The sequence below is a fragment of the Strix uralensis genome, chromosome 3 (assembly GCF_047716275.1).
Source record: "Strix uralensis isolate ZFMK-TIS-50842 chromosome 3, bStrUra1, whole genome shotgun sequence".
In the NCBI taxonomy this organism is placed as follows: domain Eukaryota; kingdom Metazoa; phylum Chordata; class Aves; order Strigiformes; family Strigidae; genus Strix; species Strix uralensis.
The window spans coordinates 113,093,211-113,108,258 of record NC_133974.1 but is presented as its reverse complement, the minus strand read 5'-3'; the positions used below and the strand labels follow the sequence as shown (position 1 = coordinate 113,108,258).

Here is a 15,048-nt window from a genome sequence, read left to right as displayed (position 1 = left end):
ACCAACAGTTGTGTTCAAGCTGTGCAGGAGGAACCAGCCTGCGGCTCCTGCTGTTGTCAACACAGGCTTCAGTCTTGCATTTGTTTCCTAATTGGTTAGGAGATGGAAATTCATAGAGAATAGATGCCAGTTGCTGAAACATTTGGTGCCAGGATTCAGACTCCATTGCTTCTTCCCCTGCCCTCTCCAGCCAATAGCTTAGTGGAGTACCGGCAGCAGTGGTGAATCCAGTCTTCATGTCTGCGTATGTAGAGAAACTTTAGACCCTGCATGCAGATTAGGTCATTGAAAAAGGAAGAGGGGCAAATCTGAAAGTTATGTACTGTGTCTGTTGGTAAAGTATCTCACCTTCTCTTTGGATTATCCTTTGTAAGATATGTTAAATTATTTTTTCAGTTGTGTTTTTTATGTAAGTGTTCTTTGGATGATTACTTTGTTGCTGCTGGTTTTTTTCATCATATCAATAGGGCATGAGGCCGTAAATAATACCAAGCTCCTGTGCAGTAATAATAAATATTGAAATATGTTGGGCAGTTATTTTAGACAAGTTCTTTACATGAAATTACTTGTTAATATCTAATGTTTCTAACAGGAATTAATTTTTCGGACAGTGTCACTCTTTCTACCTATATTTTTTCTACCCTTTCCATCACGTGAGAAATGAGATCTTAATTTTATATTAGATGCATGTAATGATCCAAATATGTCAAATTATCTATAACACTGTAAGTCTCCTACCTTCTTAGGCATAATTGTTGCATAAACACCAGGATAAAGTATCAGTGGTGTAAATGTGCTGTCTTCAGTGGAATTTACCAGCAGATAACTCGGCCCAGACATGACAGCAAATCTTTCCTCTAAAATGTCAATACAGCACAAGAATCCGATTATTTTTATACTCTGCTAATCTTCTTTCACTTTTTTACAGTATTACTGCAGGCTGCTTCTATAAAAAGACTATTGGTAATCTCAGTAGGGAGGCCTCCCTATCAAGTAGTTTCAAAGATTTATGACTTCTGAAAAAATAAAGATCAGTAGGTAATACTGAATTAATGAAAAAAGCTAGTCAGTCTTCAAAAAACTAAATGCATAACATATATAATACTGATTATTTTGTCACTTGCAGAAGTTTTCTTGGATTTTCTCAGATTTGATAATGAGACTTTTTGATAGTTAGAAATCTTTTATATTTTTACAACATGCCTAAAATGATCCTTTAAAGATAAACTTAGACATACCTCTTTTATATATTCATAGCTGAAAATAAATCAGTGCAGATTGCTAAATACAATTTAAAGAACATGGTCAGGCAAGGAAATCTACTTATCACTTTTTTAAAGTCTCATTTAAAGAAAAATTAGTATCAAGAGCAGGTCTTGAAAGCCTTATTTTGATATAGCTCACTGGTAGTATGTTAGAACATAATTAAACTCTGTTAGAGTACATCTTGTCAAGTCCTGGTACATATTGTAAAGAAGGAGGTGATTGAAAGAATTGTCTTGTGTTTAATATAGGAGAGCTTACAGTTGTCACTTGAAACATCTTAATGTATCCATCAAGCTTCTTTAAATTGTCTCTTCCTTTATCCACTTTATGGTGGTAAGCTTTAGACAATCATGGAAAAAGGTGTGGGGGAAATAGGTTAAAGAGCTTTAATATTGCACTGATCTCTTACTATGTGTTTAAGAAGCTGTTTCAGGCTACAGAATCAGGATGTCCGTAAGCAGGCTTGTTTCACAAAGTGGCTTTGCAGTGACAATGATTGAGCTCTGAAATGGGTTAGGGCATTTGTTTCAGTAACACTTGTTTCCTAAAAATCACTGTTAGGTAGCTGCTGCTGCTCCTTTATAACTTAATTATGTCGATAGCTACCTGTGTTCGTTAGCAAAACAATTGCTTACATACTTTTATGTTTGCAATTGGGTGAACCCAGATTTTGAGACTGTCACATGTGAAATTACCATCTGTATATCTGTGGTAGTTTACACAAAACCCTGGTGTTGTATTCTACAGACATAGACCCTTGCTTACATCTAGAGAGCTCTTTAGCAAATAACTCCTGTGTTCCAAAAAGACATGGCCTAAATTTTGATTGAGGGTAGGGGGGATGGATTATGTAAAACAGTTGTATCCTGTCAAACTATTACAAAAATAATTGTGCTTTGTTCTTTTGTCCTGGAAAGTGAGTGTTAATTTAAGAACAAACAATAATGCCAATACACTGACCAGTCCTTCAGCAAGTGGTTATATTAGAGTAACTCCTAAATCCAGTAAAACCAGTCCTAGCATGCCAGAAAGGAGAAAAAAAAAAAATAGCCACAATACATCGACATATAATCTGTCACCCTTCTGTAGATTTCATCAGGGTTTAGTACCTTTTCCAAGATAAAAATTCAGTTGGCCTTTTACCCATATTCTTAATGTGTCCCCATTTCTGTTTTTGTTTTTACATCTGGCTGCTGCACACAGAATGGAAATAGAGCTTTTTTGTTATTAAGGCCTATTCAGATCTTCAGATGTGATTGGGCATTTGCAGTGGCTGCTGATTAGCAAGAATACTGAGCAGCAGATGACTTAGCCTACCTTTGCCTCTCAGCAGAATTTACAGTGCAGTAAGAATGGTCTCTGAAGGAGAAAAATCTAAGATAAAGGGAAGAGGGGAGTGGAGGGCAGCACTGAAACAACAGGAAAAAAAAAAAAAGCTTAAGTAGTGGGTCCAACTGTTTCTAGGAAGGTATATTACAGCTTAAAGATTATGTCATAACAGCACTATCACAACCATCAAGGTTTTATGTATGTTGGGAAGCCATTTGAGTGTGTTATATTGATTTTGGAATAATCATTTCATTATTATGTGCAAATGCTCTGAATTGGCCCTTGAATGTTTCTTACAAACCACATGCAGGTGGTTACAATTCTGTGTAAATACCCATGGGTGTTTCCTCTGTAAAATGCAGACTGTTCAGCTGTCTTTATGGCCATGACATTAACAGGAGTCACTATCGTTATACAAATAGTTACTTAACAATATTTTATTTGCCTCCAGTCTAAAATACACACGTTCTGTGTCTTTTTTTAATCTAGAACTGTAGTTGATTCTTCTTTCTGGAGAACAATGTTGTCTGTTCTTACCCCAAATCAAGATGGGACTGTGCCTCTTTGTTTTAAATGTGAGAGGAGCTCTCTTTATTAGATGATAGTATCCTCAATGGGCTGGATAATGTGGTAAAAAAATTGCTTTCATATTTAATTTACCATGTTTACAGGAAGACTAAGAGTTTTAAATAGCTTCTTCCAAACACATTTTGAAGACTAACACAGAGATCCAAGAGACTTCTTCCCAATGTTTATATGTAGACATTCCTTCAATGATACAATTTTAGGCACAGATTGAAAAAATGAGAGTTGTGTATAATGCCCTCTAGAAAGTGTTTGATTTGGTTTCCCTTTTTCAAATCATTGCTGTGTTTCTTATTCCTGAGAAAAATGCTAGATATTCCTGTAGTAACAATTCGAGACTAGTGCAAAACGGTTTTTTTGTTTGGGTTTTTTTTTGTTTGAAATGGCTCATTATGCATGTAATACCATTGCAGTGGCCTTCCCTCTGCGTTTCTGGAAAACTTATTGTTACACAGGGCTTCTTTTAACAGGAGTTAATTCGGACCAGAAAATTGCTTATTTATTGTATCCAAACCCCAGGACATGCTGCACTAATCCTGTAGTGCTGTGTGGTGCTGTAAAAGAGTTGTTCAGTTGATGTTTCAGAAGTTTGTTATTAGCATTATAAACGTTCTTTATCAGATCATTTAACTAGTTAAGTTTCTCTACATATTACAATAAATTCATGTAATGTGTTAGTTTGGAAGTATTTTCTTCCTTATTCTCTCATTTGAACTGTATGTTAAATATAATACCAACAAAGTCAAAGCAATCTTAAATATTTCCTCCTCTCCTAATCCACAGGTTTTTTTACAGTAATGAAAAAAATGAATGCAAATTCATTTCTTCCAATTTCTTCTGGAAAACCCTCAGCAAGGAGTAAGATGGTATTGCTTTGTCCAAGGAGCAGACCAGAAATTGGGTTTTTATCCAGGACATAGATTCTTTTCAAATTTTGCAAGAACTGCATTTGTTTTTTGTGCAGCTCTCCCCTGTAAGATGCAGGCAGAAGAGAGCCAGCCTGGGATGGGGAGGAAGAACTTTACCTTTCCTGTGTCATCACTTAAACCAGATTCACTTTAAAACTTGCATTTGCAGAATTTTTATAGTTACAGAGGGAAAAATTGAAAAAAATATTTCTACTATTGTAATGTCAGTTTTTCTACCAACTCTGCTTTCTGTAAGCAATCCGTAAGCTATCAAAACCGCTGAGCTTCTGATCCTTTGAAAGCTGGAAATCTGTATTTTGCAGTTTAGGTGCAAAGTTAGTGGGAGCCTTGAGGCCTGGAAAAGGCCTTTGGTAAATTGTTCAGCACAGTTTTTACCTTGGCGGAGTAACTGAAGCCTGTGTTATTTGTCACTATACTGCTGGCCTGGTTTCCCAACACCTGACCAAAGTCCCGCATTGAGTTTTAAGGCAACAGCAATGTTGAGTAAAACTAGTTGTTTCTTCTGTGGATGTAGAAGTGTTATGTATATTTGGCATTTTGCAGTTTATTCTTAATTTAACAAGAATGACTTTGAAGTTGCAATGTCAAACTTTGGGGTTTTGAATAATTATATGAAAGACATTATGATATAAGCTGCAGGACTTTCTAACCTACTTTTTAATGATATGACTGTTCATAGGAAAAAGATCCACTTATTTTCACCTTCTATCAGTCTAGTATTTAATGTACACTAACATGGCTTAATTCCTAAAAACTCATTTTACTCTCCCTCCCCAATTGCAAATTTGTTTTTACAGTGCATACTCTGTGTGATTAAATAAAAGGAACTGAAAATTAGTGAAGAAATTAGATGAGATGCTGGGGGATATGGTGTAGAGAAGAACTTTGTAGAGTAGGGCTGCTGGTTGGACTCGATGATCCCAAGGGTCTTTTCCAACCTGAATGATTCTGTGATTCTATGAAATTGTATGGTCCCGGCCATTCTAGAAATGAATTAAAATTGCTGTCTAGCAAAATGGAGTAATTTATCTGTTATCTAGTGTTCCCTGTTTGTCATTTATTATGAGTGGCAACTCTCATAATTTTATTCTAATCTGAGATGGTGAGGAGGGATCAAAGATTTACATTGTGTAAGTTCACTTGTAATTGGCAACTGATTTAATGATTGTGTGTAAAATAAAACTGGACCTAGAAAAGCTTTTCCAAGTTTCTGCTCTGCTTCTGCAATGTGATATTATACATGACTTCGTATCACTTAGCTGTTAAATTCAGGTGGAAGTTTACTTTGCACTTCAGTTTACTTAAATGTATATTATTTTACTCGTATGTTGGATACAAGTAGTGCAGACTTTGCCTAGGATTTCAGGTGTAGCGTCTTTTTGAGATAAACTATGTACTGATAGTACATAGAGACTATGGTAGTCCAGATTAGTTGGTTGGAACAAACCAGTTTTACCTCCCTTGTCATCTCTTTGAGTGCAGCATTTTCTCCTGAAGAAGAGCTTGAGATGGTTCACCAGCTCCCTGGATCTTTGGAATGAATAGACACTTGTACAGCATTTTTCTGTAAAAGGATCATATAAAATAATAAGATGAAACCCTTGAGAAATGATTCCCAACTCCTTCAGAATAAGTTGCTCATGATCTTAAATGTTTTGTTCTCATGTTAGGCTAGCCATGATTACCTCGTAATGGACTTATTCTCTAATAAAGGAGGAAGAAGGCAGTGTAATGTGACCACTGAAATTGAAATTTATTTTAGAATGCTTTCTGGAGCTGGGAGCTGCTATTCTTGTGATACTGCATCTTCATCTTTCTGTAACAATAGCGGCTCTTTTCAGACTGAAAGTTGCCATTCACAGTGTAGCTGTTTGCTTTTAACAGCCAGTGAGTGCAACTTTCCTTATTTGCTGATTTATGTGTAATAAAGACTTAATCTTGTTTCTTACTCAAAATTTGCTTAAATATTACAAGAATGGATTGTGCAATGCATTTCTGGGTATGCTGACAAATAAGATGCTCAAGAACAGCAATTTCGGTTCCTGCTAGAGAATCTATTCCAGCATGCTGTATCCTTTTCTGTGGATGCCATATTGATAGGCAAGGGAGACAGGGATTTGTGTTTACATGATGGTGGGAAGAAAAGAAATAGCTTTTTATTTCTTCTGTGGATCTGGAATCATGAATCTCATTTTCGGCCCAAGTTGTTCCCTTGGAATTTCTGTGAAGACTTGTTTGGAGGGCAAGGACAACAGTAGCTGGAAAGGAAGAAAAGAATGTGAGAAAGGGAAGAATGGAAGACTCTTCTATTAAAAAAAAATATTTAACTGAGCTTAAGTGAGATAACAGAAAACTATTGTTGCTATCAGTACTTTTAAAAATAAATTCAATCCTAACTGATAAAGTAGACCATCTGTGCCCAATTTGAATTAATAATTTCTTAGGTTTTATCATAATTCCGTCGTTTTTATTGGTTTCATACTTAAGCCTTAAATTGGTTAAGCAGACAGTAATTATTTGTTTTCTTCAAGTGCCTGCTTAATTTGTTTATGTATGCAATCCAGTAATCCTATTTTATGTAATTGGGAAACAAATTAAGGTCAAATTGAGGTAAAAAATTTGAGGAAATACTTTATAGTCTTATAGTTTTTAATCTTAAAATCCAATGAGTGTTCCATTAATGGAAGGGTATAGGCTGGCCTTCTAAAAGGGCAGTGTGAGGAGAAGCCGTGTGCGAGACTGTTGTGGTATGAGCTCAGAGGGCAACTGAGGTCCACACAGCCACTTGCTCACTCCTTCCCTCTCAGGGATGGGAAGGAGAAATAAAACAAAAGGCTCAGGAATCGAGATAAGGATAGGGAGGGATGATTCACCCATTATGGTTACAAGGAAAATACAGACTCATTAGGGGAAGAATTTGATTTAAACACCATCACCATCACTTAATTTAACAATCAGATTAGGACAGTGAGAAATACAACTATATCTTCCCTCCACCCTTCCCTTCTTCCCAGGCTCAACTTTGGTCCCTCCTCTCCCCAGTGGCGCAGGGGGTCAGGGGATGGGGGTTGTGGTCAGTTCATCACCCGTTGTCTCTCCTGCTCCTTCCTCCTCAGGGGGAAGACTCCTCACATTCTTCCCCTGCTCCAGCATGGGGTCTCTCATGGGAGACAGTCCTCCACAAACTTCCTCCAATGTGAGTGTTTCCCATTGGCTGCAGCCCTTCATGAACCGCTCCAGCGTGGGTCCCTCCCGCAGGTTGCAATCCTCCCAGCAACAAATTGTTCCAGCATGGGCTTCCCACAGAGTCCCGGCCTTCTTTGGGCACAGCCACCTGCTCTGGCCTGGGGTCCTCCACAGGCTGCAGGTAGGCATCTGCTCCATTGGTAACCTCCATGGTGCAGGGGCACAGCCTGCCCTCTCACCACGGGCTGCAGGGGGGGCTCTGCTCCAGCGCACCTCCTCTCCCTTCCTCCTCCTTTCCTCCACTGACCTCGGTGTTTGTGTAGGTGTCCTTGTCACAACTCCTCCTCACAACTCCCACCACTCCTCCCAGATTCCCCTTCTTAGATATGTTCTCACAGAGGCGCGGCCACCATCGCCGATTGTCTCGGCCTTGGCCAGAGGCGGGTCTGACTTGGAGCCGAGGGAGCTTTGAGAAGCTTCTCACAGGGGCCACCACTGTAGCTCCCTCCCCTGTTACCAAAAATCTTGCCACACACAGTAACCCAGCACCGTGATGTGTCCTGAGATCATTCTAGGTTCACTGGCACACACCTTATGCAGAGAGAATTCCCCTTGTATGGAATGGAAAGCCATTAGTTTGCTATTACTGCAAAGTTTCTGATTCCTGATGTTTAGTACAGAAGTAGCAGTTCAGGCTGTCTTGTTTTATTGTATCAGTCATCCTTGTTAATGGTTTTGTCTACATGCTGTTTCAGTGTAGTTGTCCCTAGGTTGCATTACATTCTGAAAGACTTTATAAATATGAAGATGGCGTAATGGATAAATGTTTGAATTTTAAATTGCCATGAAATGGAGCACAAAACAGTACATCTAGAAACATACTAGACCCTGGTTTGGCATAATTTATTTATTCAGTCCATATTTAATGTTTTGAAGATTGTACAGAAGGAACCTGGCTCTCAGAAATAAAGTATCACCAGTATCATCTTATTTTCTCTTTAAAAATAATTCTTTTGCTAGGTAGACAAATAAATAGACAGCACTCTACTACATTTTGTTTGTATAATAATAGATTGGTTTGTCACATGACATGCGTCCTTGGAATTTAGTTAATAAGACTTTCGGTTTCTTATTCTGGAAAGAAACATTGCAGCTATCAATAAATAGCTTTGACTCACTCTGTCTGGACAACTTTATTTCTCTAGTCTGTGGTCCCAACATTGTTACTGCCTAATAAGACCAGAGCATCCAGTCATGTACATTTGATTTAAATCAGTTATGGGCACATGATCAAATCATTACGGAATCAGCCAGAACTATTTTATGATTTAATTACTGCCAGGAAGGAGGCTAGATATGCTGTAAAGCTTAATATAGTTCTTATGTAGGATTGTAAAATCAGCTAAAGCCTATGGAAACATTTGTTCTGGACATTTGATCAGACCCTAAGGACTTAAATGAATCTCCAAAGAAGTGAATATTAAAACTGTTGTTGACTTCAGTGGGGAACAAGGCGAATTCTAAGTTAGAAAATAAGAAAAATACCCTTTCTGCACTAGCGAGTGCTTTAATAAAACCTGCTTTTTGTCCAAATCCTTTCTGTGACACAGATCATGTCTGTGTTATGCATATCCCATAATTCAGGATTTTATATATATAATATATAATAATCTACAGTATGCAAAATTCAAAATCAAAACATGTTAAATTCCGCTATTGATGTTTATATTATCTTGTGCTTTTCTATGCAGGTAATTACATTTTAGTCATTAAATGAAGTGCAACACTTCATACTGGCTAGAATGACTGCCATGCATTTTTAACGGTTTCTCTAAGTGTCATTAAGGGATAATTTGAAAAAATAAACAAACAACCAGCAGTATGCACAATTGGTTATTAATAATGCCTGTTCTTAATTCACTTTTAAAATCAATGAAAGTTGTGGTATGAAATGTATCAATGGATTATAACTGCTTTTTTATATAAAACATTTGAAAATTTTATATACATTTTTCAATCTGTCCAATCTAAATGTATATTTTCATATCAAGAGTAGTATAGAGAGTTGATACAGGGATGGTTCCCAGTATTGCTTCATGGCTTTTCTGTCCTGTGTCTAATTGATTAAACAGTTTGACTTGTATGTGGTTCCTACTGTACGTCTGCTAAAAATTGTCTGGGTTTAGTGATAGAGCTTTGTAACCTGATTTCCTATTCTTCGTTTTTCTGAATCTTTGCTAGCCTACACTGAACATACGGTGGCGGAGCTGTGGCTGTTTTACCTTCTATCTTCCCATTTCATAGCCGGGTATGGCCAAACAGCATTGCAGTGGCAGTGTCTAATCACTTTCCAAATGTCAATGCCATATTGAGGGCAAAGATGTCTGAGGTTGCATCCAAGTGATCATGAGAGAAGTTGCAGTTTTTCATGGGAAATGCATTACTCCAAAGACTGGAGACATGTGGAGATAGCTTACTGCTACCTCCCCTCTCTTCAAATAATTTCTGTGTTATGTGCAGTTTGGCCAAACTAGAATATTGTCATATTAAATATTACTTGAATTTATGCCATGGATATGTCTTCAAAGTATAAGGAAATCCTTGGTTTTGTTGAGATACCTCCTGTGAAAAGATACTGTACACTTAATCTCCCTTTAATCCTTTGAAAGCAGTAGCTTTCAGTTTTCATTCTTCTGTAATGCTAAGAAATGTATTTTCAGTTGTTAGATGCCTGTGGAAAAGTATTGTAGTTCTTAGCAGGCAGCACCTACTGGAAAATAAGATGACTATCTAGTTGAGTGTGCAGACTGTCTCAGTAGCTGCTCAGTCAAGACCTGTGACCTTTTGTCTGTCAGACACTTTTTTTTTTTCTAACAGTGAAACACGTTGGAACAAAAATCAAAGTTCTTTTACCTGTTGACACCAGAAGTGAATTTCCTAATATATTAAAATATTGTTGAATCATATCAGTGTTTTCAACCGTAGCTTCCTAAAAGCCATTTACATCAGAAATATTAATTTAATGAGTCTTACTGGAAACACAGGAATTTCTGCTGTACCTACAGCTGGAGCTTGCCTGGAGGAGTTATTATTAAAGTTTGATTTGTCTTCAGAAATGAGATTTTGAGATTACCAGAATCACAAGGCATGACATCTGAGCTCCTGGCTGTCCTTGTGCTCCTCTGTGAGCTAGCCTTCCAGCAGCCTTTTAGGGGCCCATAATTACTAAAACCTTAAATGGCAAAGGAAATGAATGAAACGGAGCCAATCTGGACCAGGAGTGATGCCATTCAGTCAGGGTGTCCATAGTTGCACAACTAGATGTTTGGAAGGTGATGTTGTCTTGAATCCCACAGAGGGGAGGGTTCATCTTCTGACTCTGCAGCCCATGAGTACTGTTGTTGGGTCAGAACTTCTCCCATATATCTGAAGTATGGATGTGACCTGCCTGATAAATGTCAGCACTTGAATGCATTAATATCCTACACTAATGGAGTCCTGGTGCCAGTTTCCAACGCAATGCCAATCAGGGGCTGTATCATAGTATTGCAATGAATTCTGAAGACCTGAATATGTGAAACTCAATCCTACAATGCAAAAAAGAAAATAATGGACATTTTCAGTTTGGCAGGTGAGTCAAAAAGTTAGTTTGGCAAGAAAGGTATGAAATTAAAGGTTTTTTCTACAGTGTTCAGGTTTTTAAATTAAAGTGTTTTTCTGAAGTAAAATGATATGCTCAGTTTTAGCTTTTTTTTCCGGTTAAAGTCAATTTTTAAACAAATGAATACTAGTTTGATGCAAACTATATAATTTGTTTTAAAAAACTGAATGCTTCAGCATAACTTAAAAAAAATCACTCAACTCTCAAAACTTCAGATTCAAACTTTCTGTACAGTTTTGTTGCTGAAATTAGTGATTAAATTAAACACCAGAGTCATGAATTCTTTCCAGAAATGCCCCAAATGAGGTCTCTTCCCCCCCTGTCAAATGGGGGAAGCTTCATAGGCGAGTAGATTTTGATCAGCTCACATGCCAGAGTAATGGCATGATGATGTGGAGGGAAGAACTACAGCTTATCTAGCACTGGTTTAGGTACCTTGTGTGAAGATCATTAAACATATCAGTTAATGACAGTTCTTTGGTGACACCGAGTATCACAAACATTACTGAAGCTAAAAGGAATGGGAAAGAGTTCAAAAATTAAAAGTGAATGCTGCAGGGTGCATAGCATTGGTTAAAGAAGATGCTGCAGAAGGTTTCAAAGTTTGCCATTACTGATTTTCCGAAAGGGCCATCCAATGGGATCCATATGAAATAGCTGTTTTCCAGTCATAGTGATGCTGACTTCATCTTGCCAATCAGAACTCAAGCTGTTTTTTTGTTTGCTGTTTAGTTTTGTGTTTTGTTTTTGTTTTTTTTTTTCTCCAGTGAAGAGCTGTGAGGTTACTGATTTAGCCTTTTATTTTTCTCCCTCAAGGAAAACGCAATTAAGGTGTGCGGGTTTTGGCTGGGGTAGAGTTAATTTTCTTCATAGTAGCTACTATGGGGCTGTGTTTTGAATTTGTGCTGGAAACAGTGTTGATAATACAGGGATGTTTTAGTTACTGCTGAGCAGCGCTGACACAGTCGAGGCCTTTTCTGCTTCTCACACCACCAGCGAGCAGGCTGGGGGTGCACAAGAAGTGGGGAGGGGACACAGTGACACCTGACCCCAACTGACCAAAGGGGTATCCCACACCATATGGCATCATGCTCAGCATGTAAAGCTGGGGGAAGAAAAGGGAAGGGGGGGACGTTCGGAGTGATGGCATTTGTCTTCCCAAGTAACCATTAGGTGTGATGGCGCCCTGCTTTGCTGGAGATGGCTCAACACCTGCCTGCTGGTGGGGGAAGTGGTGAATGAATTCCTTGCTTTGCTTTGCTTGCATGTGTGGCTTTTGCTTTACCTAGTAAACTGTCTTCATCTCAACCCATGAGTTTTCTGACTTTTATTCTTCTGATTCTTTCCCCATCCTACCATGGGAGTGGGGAGTGAGCGAGTGGCTGTGTGGGGCTTAGTTGCCAGCTGGGGTTAAACCACAACATAAGTCAAAAATTTTCAGTCTTGAATACTTAGTTATGGAGTGACAGACACAGAAATATTAGCCTTTGTATTGAATGTCTGTGGTCAGGTGTTGGGAGCTGGAGGGGGGTGTGTGTGCTGGAGGTGCAGCTCCTGTGAGGAGAGGCTGGGGCACAGCTGAGCCCCGCAGCCACAAGTGGGGCACCTCTGGGAAAGCATGGTAAGAAAGGGTAAAAGAGCAGTGAGGAGTGAGGAAAAAAGTGTGAGAAACAGCCCTGTGAGCGCCAAGGTGTGAGAAGGAGGAGCGGGGAAAGTGCTGCAGGCACCAGAGCAGAGGTTCCCCTGCAGCCTGAGGAGAGGAGACAATGGTGGAGTAGGTATCCACACTGCAGCCCATGGAGGACCACATGCTGGAGGGGGTGGAGATTTCCTGAAGGATCTGTGGCCTGTGGAGAGCCCACACAGGAGCAGGCTCATCCTGAAGGACTGCAGCCATGGGAAGGACTCACACTGGACCAGGAGAAAAGCATGAGGAGGAAGGAGCTGCAGGGAAGAGCTGTTAGGGGCTGGTCTCAGCTGCCATCCCCCTGTGCTGCTCAGAGGAGGGGAGAGAGAAAGGAGTTGGAAATGCACAAGTGATAAGAATGAAGTTGAGCCTGGGGAAAAGGCAGGGGCAGGAAAGTGTTTCAAATTTGGTTTCCCACCATACCAAACTTTTTAATTGCAACAAGCTAGTTTTCCCCAAGCTGACTCTGTTTTGCCTGTGATGGTAATTGGTAAGAGACTTCCATGTCTGTATCTTGACCTATGAGCTTTTTCATCTTATTTTCTTCCCCTGTCCTGTTGAGGAGGGGGAGTGAGAGATGCACTGGGTGTGTATCTGGCAGCTGGCCAGGGTCAATCCAACCCTAAAGGGTTTTTCAAGTCTATGTAAATTGTGGCTCTATTACAGTTGGAGGTTATAATTTTGCTTGAATGAATACTCCTGGTTGCTTCTTCAGGCCCTTCTGTAGGAATAATTTTTTTAAAAAAATATGTGCCTGGCATGCATTTACACCCCCATGCATTTTCACGTCTGTGTGAATGATGTGGCTTTATAGAAGTAGTTTTCAGTGCAATATATGTATACATAAATACTCTGCATGTTGACTCGTTTATGTCCTTCAGCTTTTTCTGTTACAGTCGTTAAATACATGAGACAAAGATACACATACCAAGCTGTTGCATTTAAGTTTTATCATCTGTCCATTGCTGTTATTCATGCTGTTTTAGTATGCTTTTGCAGTGAGCATCCATACAAAATAAATTTGCTCTTGAACGTTTTATGCTTTTATTAAATATTCATTAAATGAGATGCATGGTATTCATGCAGTCTGCTGCTCACTGCATTGAAACCCCAGAAAATGCATTGTTTGTAAATTCTTTATGCAGAATGAGCCAAGGTCTTCCTCCTCTACCAAAACATGTCAGGGTCCAGGACATCTTTCTGTCAGTGTAGCGTTGTTCTGCATGCAGGACTGATTTGGAATGTTTAAGATCTGGAGAATGGGTACAGCAATGCCTGTGTGTTCTTAATGCAAGATGCAGAGTTTCTCGACGTGCTATTCCTGATAAACTAGAAAGGGTTATAAGCAAGACAAATATGTGTTTTCTTGCTGGAGTTCAACAAAGGGTAAAATTTATCCTAAGTGTCAAATTTATGCTGGATAAAAGTGGTCTGGTGACAAAATACCAGTTTTACTTTTAACTGCCTTTCTCTCCATAGTAAGCATTAGTCAGAACACCTCTAAGTATGTAACTCTTGTCCAGAATGGAATTTCATCTTAAAAATAAAAATTTCAATACTCTTGTTCTCCTGAAACTGGAATGGAGAGACACCAGTTATGTTGGAGCTTTTCTCACCATGCAACTACTTGTACTCATGAACCTGACTGTTTATGAGTTGCTCCCCAGAAAAGTGATTGGGTTTGTTCATGGAGGTACCAGCTATCTAGATATTACAGCCGGACAGAAGCCTGGTTAGGATGTCACACATTATGATGACACCTAGCTCCTCCTGCATATTAGTTGTGGATGATGAACGACCACTACAGAGGCAGTCTGTGTGCTGGGTGTGATCAATGGCTTGTTGTAATAGAGGAACATTGCTTAATCTGAAACTGGAGACTGGGGATTTTTTTGGTTTTGTTTGTGTTTTGTGAGAGGTGTTACCAACAGATAGTAGGGAAAAGCATCCTTAAGGGTGTTCAGAGAGGTGATTTTTAATTTTCTTTTTAAAGCGTTTATTTACAAAATAGGCTTAGGTTGTGAAATCCAGCTGTGGATTTCCTGTTACAAACTCTTATTTCTTTCATTTGGGGCAAGACACTGCTGAAGCTCCTTAGAGCTGTATACAGAGCATATTAGATAAACAGGTTCTTTGTGGGTTGTTTTAGATAATACTCTAGTATGTTCTGGCTGCTGCCACAAAAAACAGTCTGCATCAAATCTGTGAGATAGCACTTCAAAATAAATACAGACCAATAATTTTTAATATTCTTACTACAAAGCAAAGCTAAACCAAAATGCAATTGCTGTCTGGAGTCCTATCTGAAGTTACTGTGCAGTACTATCTGAATTTACTATGCCCTACTATCTAAAGAGAAGCATTGCAGCTATCTAGCATCAGTGTTAATGTATAATCTACTGCAG

At 38.9% G+C, this 15,048-nt stretch overlaps 1 protein-coding gene across 26 annotated transcripts in view; it reads left to right on the top strand.

Annotated features, from left to right (window-relative positions):
* The window catches only part of NRXN1 (neurexin 1), a 735,374-nt gene that overhangs the window by 240,087 nt on the left and 480,239 nt on the right, over positions 1-15,048 (top strand). The gene's annotated exons all lie outside the window — the stretch shown is intronic.